This window comes from Hippopotamus amphibius, chromosome X (assembly GCF_030028045.1).
Source record: "Hippopotamus amphibius kiboko isolate mHipAmp2 chromosome X, mHipAmp2.hap2, whole genome shotgun sequence".
NCBI lineage: Eukaryota > Metazoa > Chordata > Mammalia > Artiodactyla > Hippopotamidae > Hippopotamus > Hippopotamus amphibius.
In genome coordinates, this window is record NC_080203.1 from 71,710,985 (window position 1) to 71,728,802 (window position 17,818).

The window sequence follows — 17,818 nt, forward strand, 5'->3', positions numbered from 1 at the left end:
GCAGCCCCTGGGGACAAACCCATTTTGGGGGGGGGGGTGGTGAACGGGTGGGTCTTGCCAGTTTTCCTTCTCTGCTCCAGATCCTGAAGGGTATCCTTGGAATTTACCTCTAGGCAAAGGGATACTAACGCAGGGTTTTGCTTCCAGAGGACCCCAGTGTACTACTTTTTGTGTAGTCCAGCTTTAATGGGTGGTAAGGCAGTCCTCAGTTGTTTATCCACTTTATGGGCAAATTTTGAGCAAAGGTAATTAGACCTTATTTTTGTTTATTTATTCCAAGAGGGGTGGGGAGCACGTTAACGTGGGTTGATGGGAAGTAAAATCTTTTGCAAGGAAGCAGTGCTTGGCAGGCCACCTCTTACCAATCAAGCATGTTTATATTAGGTTGAGGCTGCTTTTCTCTTGTGCTTCTGATTTGCCTCTTGATAGTGTCTAAAAATAATGGGTTGTTAATATGAAATGTATACCACTTTTACACAGGTGGCTGGCTTGCTTTTCAGGCAGTTTGATATTTGACTTTTCATCCCTTGTGAATTAAGTAATTTTTCTACTCTGAGATGAACCCTTGGCGCCTAGTGGTTAAGTAAAATTGCAGGGATCATAGATCAGAATTGCACTCATAGTTGGCAAAATGTGCTTTTGAGTAACTATTAGGATGGTGCATATTTATATATATGTGTGTGTGTATATCTATATATGTGTGTGTGTATATATATAGAGAGAGCACTTTAGCTATTGTATAGAATTTGGGAATGAACCTATGCCTATTTTTCTGCATTAACAAGCAGTAGATGGAAGATGTTTTCCTTCCTTTGAGGAAAAAAAATGCACTTTAGTTCTTAGATTATAGATCCCTAAGTGTAAAGATTGTGTCCTTGGTTTCTGAATTTGTGTTAATTGGTCCAAGTGCAATAAGCCTTAATTTAAGGGGTAATTGGGCACATAAGAGGTACTGAGTACAACTTGTTGTCTAGTTATTATCAGGTGCCCATGTTCCTATACATGAAGGGTGTACCTTATGGTTAAATATGACCTCTAGATTTTACTAAATCTAACAAAGTCTGCATTTAAAACCATAGATTGAGCTTGGATTTTCTCCCTTTCTTTAGGGTGAACAAATTAATTATGTATAGACTTTCTGAATAGAATTATTCTTTTTGTGCCAGGGTCAGTTTTTTCCTTATGGGCCTTGAATTTTTGTAGATCTTGGTGGTAAGAGTAATAATCATAACTAAAATTGGGTGCTTATTGTTGATCTTTACCCATGTAATCTTGATTAATTCTCAAAACAACCCTATTGGGTAGATACTTGATGTTCCCCATTTTACAGATAAGGAGGAAACTGAGGCATAGAGAGACCAAAGAACTTGATCAGTTATATAGCTTGAAATTGGTGGAGCTGGAATTGAACCCAGTCTTGACTCCAGAGCTTATGTTCTTAACCGCAAAGCATTAATACCTCCTTGAGCTGCCAGATATAATGTGATTATGACCATTTTAATTTAGCCAAAGTATTACAGTGGAAGAAGTTCATGTTAGCTACTATTGTCATTTGTTGTAGGTCTTTGAGTTTGTAGGTATTTATAATATTTTGCCTTTTATGTTCATATGAGATAGTAAGATAACTGAAACATTTAATTCCAGGAGAATCTTAAGCTACATGAAAATCCCCTTGCAAAGAACACGTGTATAAATGTAGAAAGTTAATTTAAAAAAGTGTGATGCTCTCTGATTATTTACTATGAAAGAGCTCCAAGTGGGTGTTCAGAAGAACTGTCTCAGTCTGAAGTGTCATTCATCTCAAGACATAATCGTGATTAAAGGATAATCTGACAGGTAATGCTTGAGTGAGTTGAACCCACAATACCAAATCACTCTTGATTCTCTTCTAATGTGAGGCAGAAATAATATGAACAATTCTATGCATTGTCATTAATTTTGTTTTATGCAATTGGTCCACATTTTTTTCTTTATCAGATCTTCTGTCCAGCACTTAAAAATAAGAACAAAAATTAGTTTCTAATTTTTACTTACATTTATAAAAAAAGAACATTTCTAGGATTCTGTGATGAAAAAATAGCCAAAAGGCAAGAGGGAGGAAAATAAATTGATGATTTGGCTAAATCATAGTTAGGCCTGTGTTCCTCCATTCAGTACCGAGGATTTCAATCTGCGGTTGGTTGAATCCAAGGATGTGGAACTGCGGATATGGAGGGCTGATATGGGACTTGAGCATCTTCAGATTTTGGTATCTGTGGTGTGCCCTGGAACCAACTCCCCATGGATACCGAGGGACAAATATACACTGAAAAATCAGTGGCTCAGTCTTTAAAGGTTTTGTTATTGTTTTTAAAGAGTTTTTTGTTGTTTATTTTGTTTTAAATAAAATTGTTTCTTCACTTTTTTGGCCTGAAAGATCAGCCTCTGATTGACAGATAAACTTTCATTTATTTTTATATAAAGATCTTGGAGTTTTGATGGAACTTATTCTAATCCTTATGGGAATTAATTACTTGAAAAGCTGAAAGCAGTATAACTAGGTATTGGTCTTAAATTTAAAAAGGTAGAAGTTGTCTACATTGAAAGATGTTGGGAAAAATGTCTTAGAAAGTGTCCATTATTATGGTAGTTCACAATCAGTAGCATACTAATCAAATTTTTGAAAAATGTTATCTGTGAAATATGTGCATTTCCACTGTGTGGAAAGTATTAAACCAGGCCTGTGGTGGGGGAGTACATGCAAATTTTATAGGGTTTTGAAAATACTTAAATGTCAGCTTGTTTGGTTATGTTATTGGTAGGGGTGGAAAGAAGACATTTGTGATTTTAATTATGATCAGGGCAGTTCTCATTATTGGCAACCCTTGGTATAGTTGACTATGAGCTTTCAGTTTTATATTGTATTTCTAGAGATAAAATAAATGTAGTACTTAAAAGTGTTTGTGTATAGATTTAGGTGTGTGAAATAAGTTTTTTCTGTAAGAAATTGTGTGTCTTTATGTGTCTATTTCACTTTTGAAATCTGAATAAATTTATGGATTGGATGACAGAATACAGGCAATTCTTGGGTTTACATGAAGTCTTTTTCCTCCAGAGCTTGAATGTTCTCTTGGATGTTGGCAGAAGCTGTTCAAATGGGTTAAACCATTGGAAAATGATGTATAGATCTTCCTTTAGGAATGTTGAATATAGCAGGGCAGTAAAAGGAGTGTCTAAGTAGGATCTCTCTGTACATCTATCCTAATGCTTGTCTTATTGGCTTGATAGATGACATGCAGGATGATTAACCTCCATAGCTATCCATCTGTAAATAGGAGTAAGTTTAAAAGATACTGGGACTTCCCTGGTGGTGCAGTGGTTAAGAATCTCCCTGCCAAGGCAGGGGACATGGGTTCGAGCCCTGGTCTGGGAAGATCCCACATGCTGCGGAGAAGCCCGTGGGCCACAACTACTGAGGCTGCGCTCTAGAGCCCATGAGCCACAACTATTGAGCCCACATGCTGCAACTACTGAAGCCCACGAGCCTAGAGCCCGTGCTTCGCAACAAGAGAAGCCACCGCAATAAGCCCATGCACTACAACGAAGAGTAGCCCCCACTCACAGCAAGGAAAGAAAGCCCGCGGGAAGCAACGAAGACCCAACGCAGCCATAAATAAGTAAATAAGTAAATAAGTAAGTAAGTAAATAAATAAATAAATAAATCATACTGATAAAAGCCTGCAGTTCTGGAGGAGATAATATGGTTATAAAAGCGGTTCTTAAAAAGCCATAAACTAAAAGCTCTTTGCAGGAATGTGTGTGTGTGTGGGGGGTCTTTGTTAATTTTTAAGTGTTTTAGGAGTGTAAAGAGGTTGAGAACTTCTGGTTGTAGAGGAATGAATGGTTAACTCTGAGCCAAACCTAGGTTTTCTAGTTACAGCTCTATTGCTCAGCTGATTGTTTGTGGACAAATCATTCATCCTTTCTAGGCCTCTGCTTTGTCATTTGCAGAATGAACTTGTACTAGATGGTCTATAAAGTTATTAAAAAAATAATCCTGTTTATGTTAGTGTCAATTATTTTTTGACTTCGTTTGCCTTTTGGGGGGTAGGGAGAAGAAGTGATAGGGAAAGTTTCTTTATTCAGTGTATGAATATCTTTTTTGCCTTGAAACTTACATGTTTAGGATAGGGTTTTTTTTTTTTTTAATGTTACAGTTTATTATTGTTTTTTATAATTTAATTTTTTAGTTAAAAAAGGCCAAAAAGGCTGTGTTGGGTCTTCGTTGCCATGTGGGCTTTCTCTAGTTGCAGTGAGTGGGGGCTACTCTTCGTTGCTGTGTGCAGTCTTCTCATTGTGGTGGCTTCTCTTGTTGCGGAGCATGGGCTCTAGGCCCTCGGGCTTCAGCAGTTGTGGCACACGGGCTTAGTTGTGCTGAGGCATGTGGACGTGTGGGATCTTCCCGGACCAGGGATTGAAGTCCCCTGCGTTGGCAGGCAGATTCTTAACCACTGCACCACCTGGGAAGTCCCAGGATACAGGTGTTTTGTTGCTAATATAATGTCATACTGTCATGTACACAAACATTTATTAGAAAGGAAAAACTTTGCTAGGAAGTTTGTTAATTATTATTGTGACTCTGGATATGTTCTAGTTTGAAAGATTACTATATCCAGTATATTTCTGCTCTTTTATGATTGGAGATGATACTTCATTCTAACCAATTTGCTTTTTGCCCTGGGAAAAGGTTCTGTGAATTTTGCTCTCTAGCAACTGTTTTCAGATCCTGTCTCTGAGACTTTGTCTTTGAGTTTTGGCTTGAAGTAGCCCTTCTTGGTATCAGTAGCCCCGCTTTCTTGTTAACTGTTACATACAATATTTGTTTAAGAAATTATTGGTATTGCAGTGGTGTTCATGTGTATATACCCTGTACTCCATATTTTGGGGGGATGCTTTATTAATTGATCAAATACTTGAGTGTCAACTAGGTGCCAGGCATTGTACTAGTGTATGCAAAAGGTAAAGAAAATTCCTGCCTCCTTAAAGCATTCTTAGTCTAAGGAGGGAGATAGTAAGTAAATGAGCAGTTACAAAGCAGTGCTAAAATGGAGGTATATTGGTTGTGCTAGGGATCAGAAGGAAGGAAAACCTAATTTGGGGGATGTTTAGGAGAGTTTTGCAGAGGAGATGGTGTTTGTATTGGATCTTGAAGATAAGTAAGAAGTTAAGGGTTGGCTGTGTAAAAGGGCAGTCCAACAGAGGGATTAGAATGATTAAAGATTAGTCTTATTTTCCAAATAGCACAGGAAATAAGACATGTTCACAAATAAATTTGAAGCAGGATATAAAGTACTAAATGCTGCATTGGGTAAAAACTAAGTTCTTGCTGTGGAGGTTTAGAGTAGGAAGACATTTCTGATTGGGTCCAAGGAAGGCTTTATAGAGAGATAGCATTTGAATATGGCCCTTGGAGGATGCATCTACTTTTGACAAAGAAGACTGGGGGAAGATATCAGATGTGAGATATATAGAAGCTTGAGCAAAGAAATGTATATATGTGTGTATATTAGTGTTTTCTAATTGAAAGGAGGTCAACTTAGAATTTTTAACACAGTTCCTGGGCAAATATTGTATAACCATTGTGCAATTAGCATTTTTTTCCAGCTTTATTGAGATATAATTGACATATGGCATTGTGTAAGTTTAAGGTGTACAATGTGATGATTTGATATACATATATATTTTGAAATGATTGCCACAGTAATTACCTTCTTTTGTTATTTTCATGGAGAGAACATTTAAGATCTACTCTATAGCAACTTTCATGGATATAATACAGTATTGTTAACTATAGTCATCGTCCTGTATGCTGTACATCAGATCTTCAGAACTTATTTATCTTATAGTGCAGTTTGTATGTTAACTTTGGTGGCTCCATCTTGTAAAAGCCGCATGTGCCCTTGTGACTGAGCCTGATAATTTTAGTTCAGAAGAGCTGTCAAAAGCATAACCTATGTTCCTTAAAGATTGTGTAGTATTTAATGCACAGATTTTGAATGACGTGAGTGTTCAAAATGTACCATTAGTTGTCTTTATTTTGGTCATTTGTCAGTTGACTTTTGGGTGACATTTGCTTTATAAAATCCAAAATCAAAAATAGTTTATTTTTGAGTAATACTGGATTTGTTATTTTGCTTATTTGAGTTATATCAGTTATTTTTCTGTTTATTTGATAGCATTACAAACTTAGTTCTGCTATATGCTTGTTTTGAAAAGTGAATTTGTTCCAATAAGATTGATGTATCAGGGAACAATTTGAGCATAAGACAGAATTTGCATTTGCTATTCAGAATTTTGTCTGCAAGGTCAGGGTTCAGCAAACTATGGCCACCAAACAGTGGCCTATTTTTGTAAATAAAGTTTTGTTGGAACACACCCAAGCCCATTTGTTTACTTTGTCCTGTGGCTGCTTTTGTAGCACAGTCTCAGAGTTGAATAGTTGCAACAGAAACCTAGTGGCCCGCAAAGCCTAAAGTATTTACTATCTGGCCTTTTATAGAAAGTTTGCCCTAGGTGAAAGCAGGAAACTGCACCCAGCTAAACTGAGTTGCATTAAAATACACGCATATACAGGCACATACCTCAGACATCTACCAGCTACCTCAGTTCACCCCATGTGTTATGAGCGACACCCATCCACATCTATTGTTACAATTTTCCATCCGATTTCAGATAACCCTCCTTCCATCACTTCACAATAATTCATGAGCTGCAGCCCTTCTGATGCCCACTTCCACAAGCAAACTTCAGGTCTTTTTCAAGGTAAAGTGCCATATTTATTGTTGTACTTGTGTATTTCTTAATCACTTAATATGTGTAAACTGTGTAAAATTGTACTACCATTTCTATTAGGTTTCTATCTTTTTAAAGAAATGTGTCACTGATGAAGTTTTTTGAGTATTGTGCTTCTAACCCTCTTTTTCCCATGAGTCCTATGGCATTTATTGCACAATTTTCCATTACCTGTTGATTTTTAGGAACTATGTTATATTACTGCAGAACCGACTGTAATTGTCATCCTGAAAAACGTATTGATTCATTCACCAAATATATCTTGGGCTGTAATGATTACTCAAATATTAGTTGTTACTAATTACTATTACCATGTGTCAAGAACTGTTCTAAATACTGTTTAGGTGAACAAGACAAATTAAGGCTCCCCATGGAGCTTACATTATACTTTACACTAAACTTTAAAAAATCTGTACTAATTTACATTTTGGCTAGTAACTCTGTTCCCCCCCCCCCCCCAAATGATGTTTTGGTGTTTTATAAATGATATATTTTTTATTTTTTCATTTTTTTATTGAGATGTAATTGACCTATAGCACTGTATAAGTTTAAGGTGTACAACATACTGATTTGACTTACATACATCATGAAATGATTACATTAGATTTAGTGAATATCCATCTTCTCAGAGAGATACAAAATTAAAGAAATAGAAAAAGTCTTTTTCCTTTTGATGAGAACACTTAGGATTTACTCTTTTAACAACTTTCATTTAAAATACAGCAGTGTTAATTATCTTTATCATGTTGTACATTACATCCCTAATATTTATTTTATAATTGGAAGTTTGTGCTTTTGACTACCTTCATCTCATCCCCCTTCCCTTACCCCCCACCTCTATTGGCTGCAAATGTGATCTCTTTTTTAATGAGTTTGTGTTTGAGGCATAATTGATCTAAAACACTATGTTCCTGATATACAACATAGTGATTCAATATTTATAAATGATATTTTAAAAATGTCTATCCACAGATCAAAGGTACTTAAAACAACTTTCTAGTCAATGTCTGATTCATCTTGTACTATGTTATTGAGTGATTTTTTTTGGAATGTTTTTTGTAACTGTAACCTCAGGAGATGAATCTAATCTTACTTTCAAGGAGTTAGAGAATAATCATCTCCTGGGACTTCCCTGGCGGTCCAGTGGTTAAGACTCTGTGCTTCCACTGCAGCAGGTGCGGGTTTGATTCCTGATCTGGGAAATAAGATTCCATATGCTGCACCTGGTGTGACCAAAAAAAAAGAATAATCATCTCCTTTTTACTGTATTTCAAAATTAAAAGTTTTGCCAAAATAGGAATTTTTTAATGTAATCTCAGTATAATTAGCAAAATTAGAAATTAACCTTGATACAATACTATTTCTAATCTACAGACCTAATTCACATTTTGCCAATTGATTCGTAATGTCCTTCATAGTGAAAGACAAAAATTTCTTTTTTCTGGTCCAGGATCCAGTTCTGGAACATGCATTGCATTTTATTTTCATGTCTCTTTAATCTTTAATCTGGAGCAGTTCACCTTGCCTTTTTTTTCCCTTCCATTTTTTAAGAACACAGGCCAGTTAATTTGGGTTTGTCTGATGTTTTCTTGTGATTATGTACTTTGCTAGGAATAGTATGAAGTGATATACCTTTCTCAGCACATTTTATCAGGAGGCACATCTTTGCTTTTATTATATATTAAAATGTTTTTACTTTTAATGCTAATATTATCAGCCCAATTTAAAGATTTTGAAGCTAGGCTTGGTTAATTTCTATAGAGTTGGGGAGAATTTGCCCACCTATTATTTTTCTTGCCTTTCCCCTTTCCACAGATAACCCCAACATTCAAAATCAAAGCACCCTATTTATGAATTTGCATTGTTTTCTGAGTATCTACTAAAAATAGAGAACTAAGAGTAAACATTTCATATTAAAGTGACTGGACCTGTACTTATTAAGTATATGTAATAATACATTTCTTTTGAAGGCTTACTGTAGAGCATGCAACACAGCTTTTTGAATATTTCAACTTAGAGATAGAAGGGAAGATATTTGATGGTACTAAGTGACTTCAGGGCTTTTAAAAAATGCTCAACAAATCACCACTCTTGTAAGGAATCCCTGCGCAGGCATTATGTTCATTTTAATAAACATTTAGTGTTCCTTTGTTCAAGGCAACTTGTTATTTCTCACATGGGAAAAAGAGGTGAACTCAGACCAGTTTCCTCCTTTGAGGAGTTTATACTCCAGTAGGGAGTACTCTTGAGTTTTAAACAAGGGACTGTATGTTGTTGCTGTTAAAGAGAAGTAAAAGAATATTCAGTGGGTGAAGAGGGGAAAGAGAACCTTCTTTGAGTTGTGGTCAGATAAGATTGGAAAGTCATGTGTGAATTATTTTGCGGAGTGCTTCAAATTCTTGCTTAGGAGTTTTTTGTTTTTTTGTTTTTTTTAAAATATTTATTTATTTTGGCTGAGCCAGGTCTTAGTTGTGGCATGTTTAGTTGTGACACGCGGGATCTTCGTTGTGGCATGATTAGTTGTGGCACGCGGGCTCTTAGTTGTGGCATGCGTGTGGGATCTAGTTCCCCACCCAGGGATCGAACCTGGACCCCCTGCATTGCGAGTATGGAGTCTTATCCACTGGACCACCAGGGAAGTCCCTTTTGCTTAGGAGTTTGTACTTTATCCTTAATTATAAACATGGGAAGCCTCTGATTGTTTTGAGTATGCGGGTGACAGATGTTTGAGTCTGTTCAGCTATGCCAAATATTCTGGATTCTGTATCCACGGATTTAACCAAACTTGATTGAATATATTTGGGGAAAAAAGTTTCAAAAAGCAAAACTTGAATTTGTTGCACGTAGGCAACTATTTAGATAGCATTTATATTGTATTAGGTATTATAAATAATTAGATGTGACATAAAGTATATAAGAAGTTTATAAGTTATATACAAATACTGTGCAATTTCATATAAGGGACTTATATAAAGTCCTCGGATTTTGGTACGGGGGGAGTCCTAGAACCAGTCCCCCATGGGTACTGAGGGATGACTGTATATTTAGGAGAATATAGGTGTATACCTACAACCCCCCCCAAAAAAAAATAGTAGCACATGCCAAGTACCAACTGGGACATTTTAGGTATAATAATATAGTAGTTTAGCACTTGAGTCAAGGTAGAAAGAACCTGGGAAAAGATGAGATTTCAAGGCAGATAAAAATGACTTTTAGGTACACCTTTTCCCTTCTCCTCCCCCATTCCAAATATAGTATTAAAAGATTTAGGGAACTTTTATTCCTAAATACTTACAGCCACTTAATACTGTTTCCTGTGATTTGTCTCTGATATCTGAATTCTAAACATTTACCTGATTATTCTGGATGGGAGCTAAGGCTACCTGCCTGACTTGAAGGATGAATTATGGAAACAGGTACCATTTTCTGCCTGTAAAATCTAAACTTCTAAAAACTGTAGTTTTTTCATTTTGCAGAGAAAGAGAATGACAATTCTCCCCTAAAGACCCTTTTTTTGTAACCCCTTGCAACAGGAATAAAACTTTTTTCTTTTCTTTCTTGCTCTAGCCACGTTTTTTGCCTCCTATCTCCATTTGAAGACTCTGCCTTTGGGTGGGGGTGGGTTGTGGCATATAGATGAAATGAACTGTATTTAGTCAGTGGGCCAAACAGAATGAAACATCTCTTGAAGTTCCTACTGGGAATTACTAATTTGGCCCACATGAACATGGTGGCTGTTACTGCAATTAAAAATTTTTGAATGTTACATAGAGATCACTATTTATACATAATAAGGTAAAATGTAGGTCTTATTCAAATGTTGCTGCTTTATTACTCAGACTTGCAATGTTTCACCTGCATTAGAGCATTTATATCTTTGTATTTAAAACAGTAGACTGGAATTTGTTCAGTCCTCCATTGTTTCTTAAATGTTTTGGAAAGCTTGACATTTTCCAACCATTGCTGAAGTAGGTACTGTTGGTACTGAGCCTAATAAAACCAGAAATACCTAGGTTCTGCCCTTAAGTGCTTTTAGAATAAAACTAAATAACAAGGGCTTCCTAGGTGGTGCAGTGGTTGAGAATCCACCTGCCAGTGCAGGGGATGTGGGTTCGATCCCTGCTCCGGGAAGATCCCACATGCCGCGGAGCAACTAAGCCCGTGCGCCACAACTATTGAGCCTGCGCTTTAGAGCCCTTGAGCCACAACTGTTGAGCCCATGTGCTGCAACTACTGAAGCCCACGTGCCTAGAGCCCATGCTCCACAACAAGAGAAGCCACGACAATGAGGAGCCTGCGCACCACAACGAAGAGTAGCCCCACTCACCTCAACTGAAAAAAGAAAGCCCGCGCACAGCAAAAAAGACCCAACACAGCCAATAAAATAAATAAATAAAGTAAATAAATAAACAAAAACCAAAAAACTAACAAAAGACAAGAAGATATTTAATAAATTGTATAAATATGTTTTTCTGCCCAAATATGGAGATAGCTTATACATGCACACTTACGAGCTTTCAGTACAGATTTTGAAGATTACTTTCAGACTGGAAGTGAGAACATTAATGGACAAAAATTAGGGTTACTAACCTTATTTGTATGTTCCTTTTTGTTTAAATTGTAAAATACACATACCATAAGATTTAGCATTTTACTCATTTGAGGGTGTACAATTTAGTGGCATTAAGTACGAGGGTGAGTCAAAAGTTATCTGCACTCTGCTTATATTAAAACTTCTGTTGGCTGCACTGTCTTATCAGTGCTTTCCGTTCAAGGCTACTGTCTCCCCAGTCACTGCTGTGCAGGTGTGAATGTGTTTCATCAGTTCATTTGTAACTGTGGTGCGAGCAAAAATGGATGCTCCACTTGTGATTTGCATGAAAGAAGAGCAGTGTGCAGTGATTCATTTTTTTGTGGTTTTAGGGTGTACCTGGTGCTGTTTACTATCAAAGACTTGTGCACAGTATAGAGAAGTTCAAGGAAGGTCACACAGGTGTTAGCTGTCAAGAAGGAGCCGGACACCCGTCCACGTCCATGGCTGATGACAACATTGAGTGTACACAGGAAATGATTCTGTCGAATAGATGAGTGACAGTGGATTATGTGGCAAATTTTGAGATGCTCAAGCATCCTCTGTATAGTCCTGATCTTGTTCCATCGGACTTTCACTGGTTTGGTCCCCTGAAAGCAGCCCTATGGGGACGAAGATTCACTTCAGATGAAGAAGTGAAGACAGCGGTGCATTTGTGGCTCACAGCTTAGCCTAAAACATTTTTTAGTGAGGGAATATGAAAGCTTGTTGACAGATGGACAAAGTGTATTGAAAAGCAAGGAGATTATGTCGAAAAATGATGTATTTGTCTTTTCTAAAAGTTAAATAAAATAAGTTCTACAGCCAGAGTGTGGATAATTTTTGACTCACCCTCCTACACTGAGTATATTCCCAGTGTTGTGCAACCATCATCATTATCTAATTCCCGAACATTTCTTTCACCCCCAAGAAATCATGTATCTCCCAATACTCCTTCTCCCATCCCCTTGCAAACACTAATGTACTTTTTAGCTCAACGGATTTGCCTACTCTGGAAATTTCATATAGATGGAACCATACAATATGAAGATTTATCCATATTGAACCATGCATCAGTACTTAATTCCTATTTATGCGGGAATAATATTCTATCAGGATATCGTACATTTGTTTATCCATTCATCAGCTGAAGGGCATTTAGGTTGTTTCTACCTTTTGGATATTGTGAGCAGTGCTACTGTGAACATTTATGTACATTTTTTTATTTGGACATATGTGTTCATATCTCTTAGGTATACACCAAGGACTAGAATTGCTGAGCCATATGGTAACTCTTTGTTTAACTCATTGAGGAAATGCCAAACTGCTTTCCACAGTGGCACATCTTAACATTCCTATCACAATGTATGAGGGGTTTTTTTTGTTGTTGTTGTTAAGAAGTGGATTTATTCAGAGACAAACACACTCCACAGAGTGTGGGCCATCTCAGAAGGTGAGAAAAGGCCTGTATGAGGGTTTTAATTTCTCCACCTCCTTGCTAAGACTTGTTATTTTTCTGTTTTATTTATTTATTTAAAAAAATTATGGCTGCTGTAGTGGATGTAACGTGATACCTCATTATGGTTTATTTTGTTTATTTTTTATTTAAGCAAGCATTTTTGGAACCTGTTTAAAAAGACCAGTACTCAATATAAAAAAAATAGATTCAACCAAGACATTTTCAATATTAGGCTATAAACCCTGTAAAATGTTATTAAGGACAGGAGTTGAATATGACAAATAATTTCTATTAATAGTGAATAAAATTTACTATGTACTGTTTATTGAAAGTTTTGGGGATTCTTCTACATGTTTGCAAATATCTGTGCACTGTGGGGAATACAACTTCTCTGTCATAGCGTAAAAGTCATTATTGCTTAATGGTAAGAAATACCTGTGTTAAAAATCTTAATTCCGGGCTTCCTAGGTGGCGCAGTGGTTAAGAATCCGCCTGCCAATGCAGAGGTCACGGGTTCGATCCCAGCTCCAGGAAGATCCCACATGCCGCGAAGAAACTAAGCCCGTGTGCCAAAAAAAAAAAAAAAAAAAAAAAAAAAAAAATCTTAATTCCATGCTTACTTTGGAAATTTATTCAGTGTCTCTGAATCTTGATGATTACCTCCTGAAAAAGGATGTTAAAAGTAAAATAGAAATTGGATCAGTCAACATTAAATAAGATGCCATGTACATTTTAAGTGTTCAGTGTTCTTATTGTTCAGGGCAAATGCCCTAACGTGGGACATTGAAATTTTTTACAAGGCTCTATCTTAGTAGGATGGAAGGCCATAGTATAACAGGGGCTAAGATCTTATAGGACCTACAAGAAAACCTCAAAGTTTTGGCTTTATTTAATTGTGATAAAATCGACAAACTCTACAATATACCATTTTAACAATATTTAAGTGTACAATTCAGTGGCCTTAAGTAATTCACATTGTTGTGCAACCATCACCACCATCCATCTCCAGAACTTTTCATCATCCCAAATTGAAACTCTACAATAACTCCCCATTCCGCTCTCCCCCAAACCCTGGTAACTACCATTCTACTTTCTGTCTCTGTGAATTTGACTCCTCTTGATACTTCTGTATAAGTGGAATTGTACAATATTTGTCCTTTTTTGTTTGGCTTATTTCACTTAGCATAATGTCCTCAGGGTTCATCCATTTTGTAGCATGTATCAGAATTTCATTCATTTTTAAGGCCAAATAATATTCTGTTCATTATATGTATATAACACATTTAGTTTATCCATTCATCTGTTGATTGACACTTAGGTTGCTTCCATATCTTGACTATTGTAAATAGTGTTGTTGTGAGCATTGGGGTGTGTGTATGTTTTCAAATTATGTTCTTGTTTTTTCTGGGTATATACACTCCCAGATTCATTCTACCCTGATACTATTACCCTGGCCACCATTACACCAAAACTAGAAAAGACACTACAAAAAAAGATTTCAAGTCAATATCTATGATGAATCTAGATACAAAAATCCTTTCTTTTCCTAGTTTTCTGAGTTTTTTTTTATCATGAAAGGGTGTTGAATTTTGTAAAGTGCTTTTTTTCCTGTGTCAATTTAGATGATTATGTAATTTTTTTCCTTTTTTTCTATTTATGTGTGTATTATGTTGATTTATTTTTGTGTCACACTTTGCATTCCTAGGATAAATCCCACTTTGTCATGGTGTATGATTCTTTTAAATGTGTTATTGAATTCTCTTTGCTAGTATTTTGTTTAGAATTTTGCACCAGTATTCACAAGGGATATTGGTTTGTAATTTTCATTTTTTGTGATGTATTTGACTGTGGTATAAGGGTAATGCTGGCCTTGTAGAATGAATTAGGAAATATTCCCTCCTTTTCTATTTTTTTGGAAGAGTTTGAGAGGGATTGGTGATAATTCTTTTTTTTCATTTTAAATTTATTTATTTTTATTTATTGGCTGCGTTGGGTCTTTGTTCTGTGCGCAGGCTTTCTGTAGTTACGGAGAGTGGGGGCTACTCTTTGTTGCGGTGCACGGGCTTTTCATTGCGGTGGCTTCTCTTGTTATGGATCACGGGCTCTAGGCGCGTGGGCTTTAGTAGTTGCAGAGTGTGGGCTCATTAGTTGTGGCTCGCGGGCTCTAGTGCACAGGCTCGGTAGTTGTGGCAGACGGGCTTAGTTGCTCTGCGGCATGTGGGATCTTCCTGGACCAGGGCTCGAACCTGTGTCCCCTGCATTGGCAGGTGGATTCTTAACCACTGTGTTACCAGGGAAGCCTGATAATTCTTCATTAAATGTTTGGTGGAAGTTACAGAGAAGCCATCTGGTCTTGGGTTTTGGGATGTTTTTGGTTGTCAATTCAAGTAAAGAGATTGATTAGTTACTCCCTCACCTCCCCCCACCCCCACCTGCCAAATGCTAGCTTTGGCATTTAACCATATAGTTATTTTATCATTGTTCTTTATTTTATAATATAGCTCTGAGTTACACTTGGTGTTTTTTTTTTTTTTTTTTAATTTCAGCTGGACACCCTTTAGCATTCATTTCTTGTGGGGCAGGTATGCTAGCAATGAATTACCTCAGTTTTTGTTTTTTGGCACATTTTTTATTCATTTTTCAAAGATACCTTTACTAGATACAGAATTCTTGGTTGACAGTTTTTCTCCCCAGCATTTGAAATATGTCATCTCACTGTTCTCTGGTCTCCATGGTGTTCAACTATTTATCTTAATGAGGATCCCTTGTACTTGTCATTCTTTTGTTGATTTCAAGATTTTCTTTGGCTTTTGACAGTTTAATTATATTTTGTATCAATGTGGATCTCTCTTTTTCCTACTTGGAGTTAATTGAGCTTCTTGAATTCATGTATTTCATGAAATTTGGTGAGTTTTTGGCTATTCTTGAAATATTCTTTCTGCTCCTTTTTCTCTATCCTCTCTGTCTGTGACTCTCATTATGAATGTGGTGGTAGGCCTGATGGTGTCTTAAAGGTCCCTCACGCTCTGTTCATTTTTCTTCATTCTTTTTTCTTTCTGCTCCTCATACTGGGTAATCTCAATGGGGCTGTATTTCAGTTCACTGAATATTTCTTCTCCCTATTCAGATCTCCTGTTCAGTCTCTACAGTTAGCTTTTCATTTCTATTATTACACTTTTCAGTTCCAAAATTTTATTTGGTTGTGTTTTGTATTTTCTTTTTCTGGATATTCTTACCTTGGTAAGATATCCTGGTTTCCTTTAGTTTTTTTTTTTGTTCATGGTTTTCTTTAGCTCTTTGAGTATATTTAAGACAGTTGTAATTCTAGCATCTGGGCTTCCTTAGGGACAGTTCTGTTAACTTCTTTTTTTCCCTGTGAATGTGCCATACTTTATTTCTTTACATGCTTGTAACTTTTTGTTGAAAATGGACATTTTGAATATTATACTGTGGTAACCCTGGAAAACATTCTTTCCTTCCTCTTCCCCAAGGTTTGTTCTTGCTCTTTGCTCTGGCTTGTAGTTTTTGCTTACGGAACTTTATAACCTGTTTTTTTAATATAAATTAATTTACTTTATTTATTTATTGGCTGCATTGGGTCTTTGTTGCTGCACACACACAGGCTTTCTTTAGTTGTGGTGAGCGGGGGCTACTCTTCATTGTGGTGCGCGGGCTTCTCATAGTGCCGTGGCTTCTCTTGTTGCGGAGCATGGGCTCTAGGCACATGGGCTTCAGTAGTTGTGGCACACAGGCTCATTAGTTGTGGCTCACGGGCTCTAGAGCGCAGGCTCAATAGTTGTGGCACACAGGTTTAGTTGCTCCACGGCATGTGGGATCTTCCCGGAGCAGGGATCGAACCCGTGTCCCCTGCATTGGCAGGCGGATTCTTAACCACTGCGCCACCTAGGAAGTCCTGTAACCTGTTTTCATTGTGACTGTTCTTTGTTATGTGTGGACGCTGAAGTGTTTGTTCTGGTAGATTATTGGTCAGTTAGTGGTTTGGCAGAGCTTTCCATAAATGCCTAGAAGCAAAAAATACAAACAAAAAACAAACAAAAAACTCCCAAATCAAAACAAAACTACTTTCTCAGTCTTTGAAGATTGACTCGGTGTTGGGGCACTTCTCAGTGCTTAGCCATTTCATTTAAAACACTTCCCTAGCCCTAACTTCCTGATTGTGTTGTGGCTAAAGGTCAGCCATAGGTGAAAGCTTATGGCCTTCTCCTGTCTTTTCTGAGCATGTGTCCAGCCCTGGGCTTATGTGTAGCCTTCCAAATTCTCTGGTATGTGTAGGAGCTTTTTAACGCCCCTGTTTCGTCCATTTCTTTCTTCAGCTTCCTTCTTCCCATCCTTTTACATCTGTCTAGTGTCTGGCCCACTTGTTATCCCTTGCCCCAGGTGGCTGTGGATAGTATATTTGCCTTTAAATGCTTTGACCAGGCCTGTTCATCTCAGGAATTTGCTCCTCCTTCTTAGGTAAGTGAAAGAAAGGCAAACCTCTGACCCAGTCTACCAGGTAACCCACCAAACAGGTGAGAACACACAACTACAATTCTTTAAGAATAAAGTCCATATTGTTCCTTTTGACATCCACAGGTTGCACTAGAAATGTGGGCCACTGTCTTCATGGCTGCCACCTAGCCAAGGAGTGAGGCATGGTAGGTGCATAAGTTAAAATACCACAGTACTCTCATTCGGAATTTCAGCAGCTTTTTCTATTAAGTGCTCCCTTGGCGGTTGTAATGTTTTGATTAGATTCTAGAGTTCCAAAAAAGTTGATTCTGATGACAATTTTTGCCATCATAATTGTTGCCATAGTGGATGGAATTTTGGAGTTACTTGCTCCACCATTGTATATAATGTCATTCTTGGTGTGTTCGTTTTAATTCCTATGCCAGTGCCATGCTTCTCTTTTTTAAGTTAAATTTATTTTTTTTAAGTTGAAGTATAGTTGATTT

The 17,818-nt window shown here is 37.1% G+C and overlaps 1 protein-coding gene across 6 annotated transcripts in view; it reads left to right on the top strand.

Moving 5' to 3' along the window:
• ATRX (ATRX chromatin remodeler) overlaps window positions 1-17,818 on the top strand; it is a 308,545-nt gene that overhangs the window by 755 nt on the left and 289,972 nt on the right. The window contains exons 1-2 of one of the 6 annotated variants that reach the window (XM_057719188.1): window positions 1,820-1,836; window positions 6,712-6,801. The exons of 4 other annotated variants lie outside the window; for them this stretch is intronic. The gene's annotated coding sequence lies outside the window, so the exon portion shown is untranslated. Of the gene's footprint in view, window positions 1-1,819; window positions 1,837-6,711; window positions 6,802-17,818 lie in introns of those variants that run through there. One more of the 6 variants, XM_057719187.1, reaches the window with a different exon arrangement.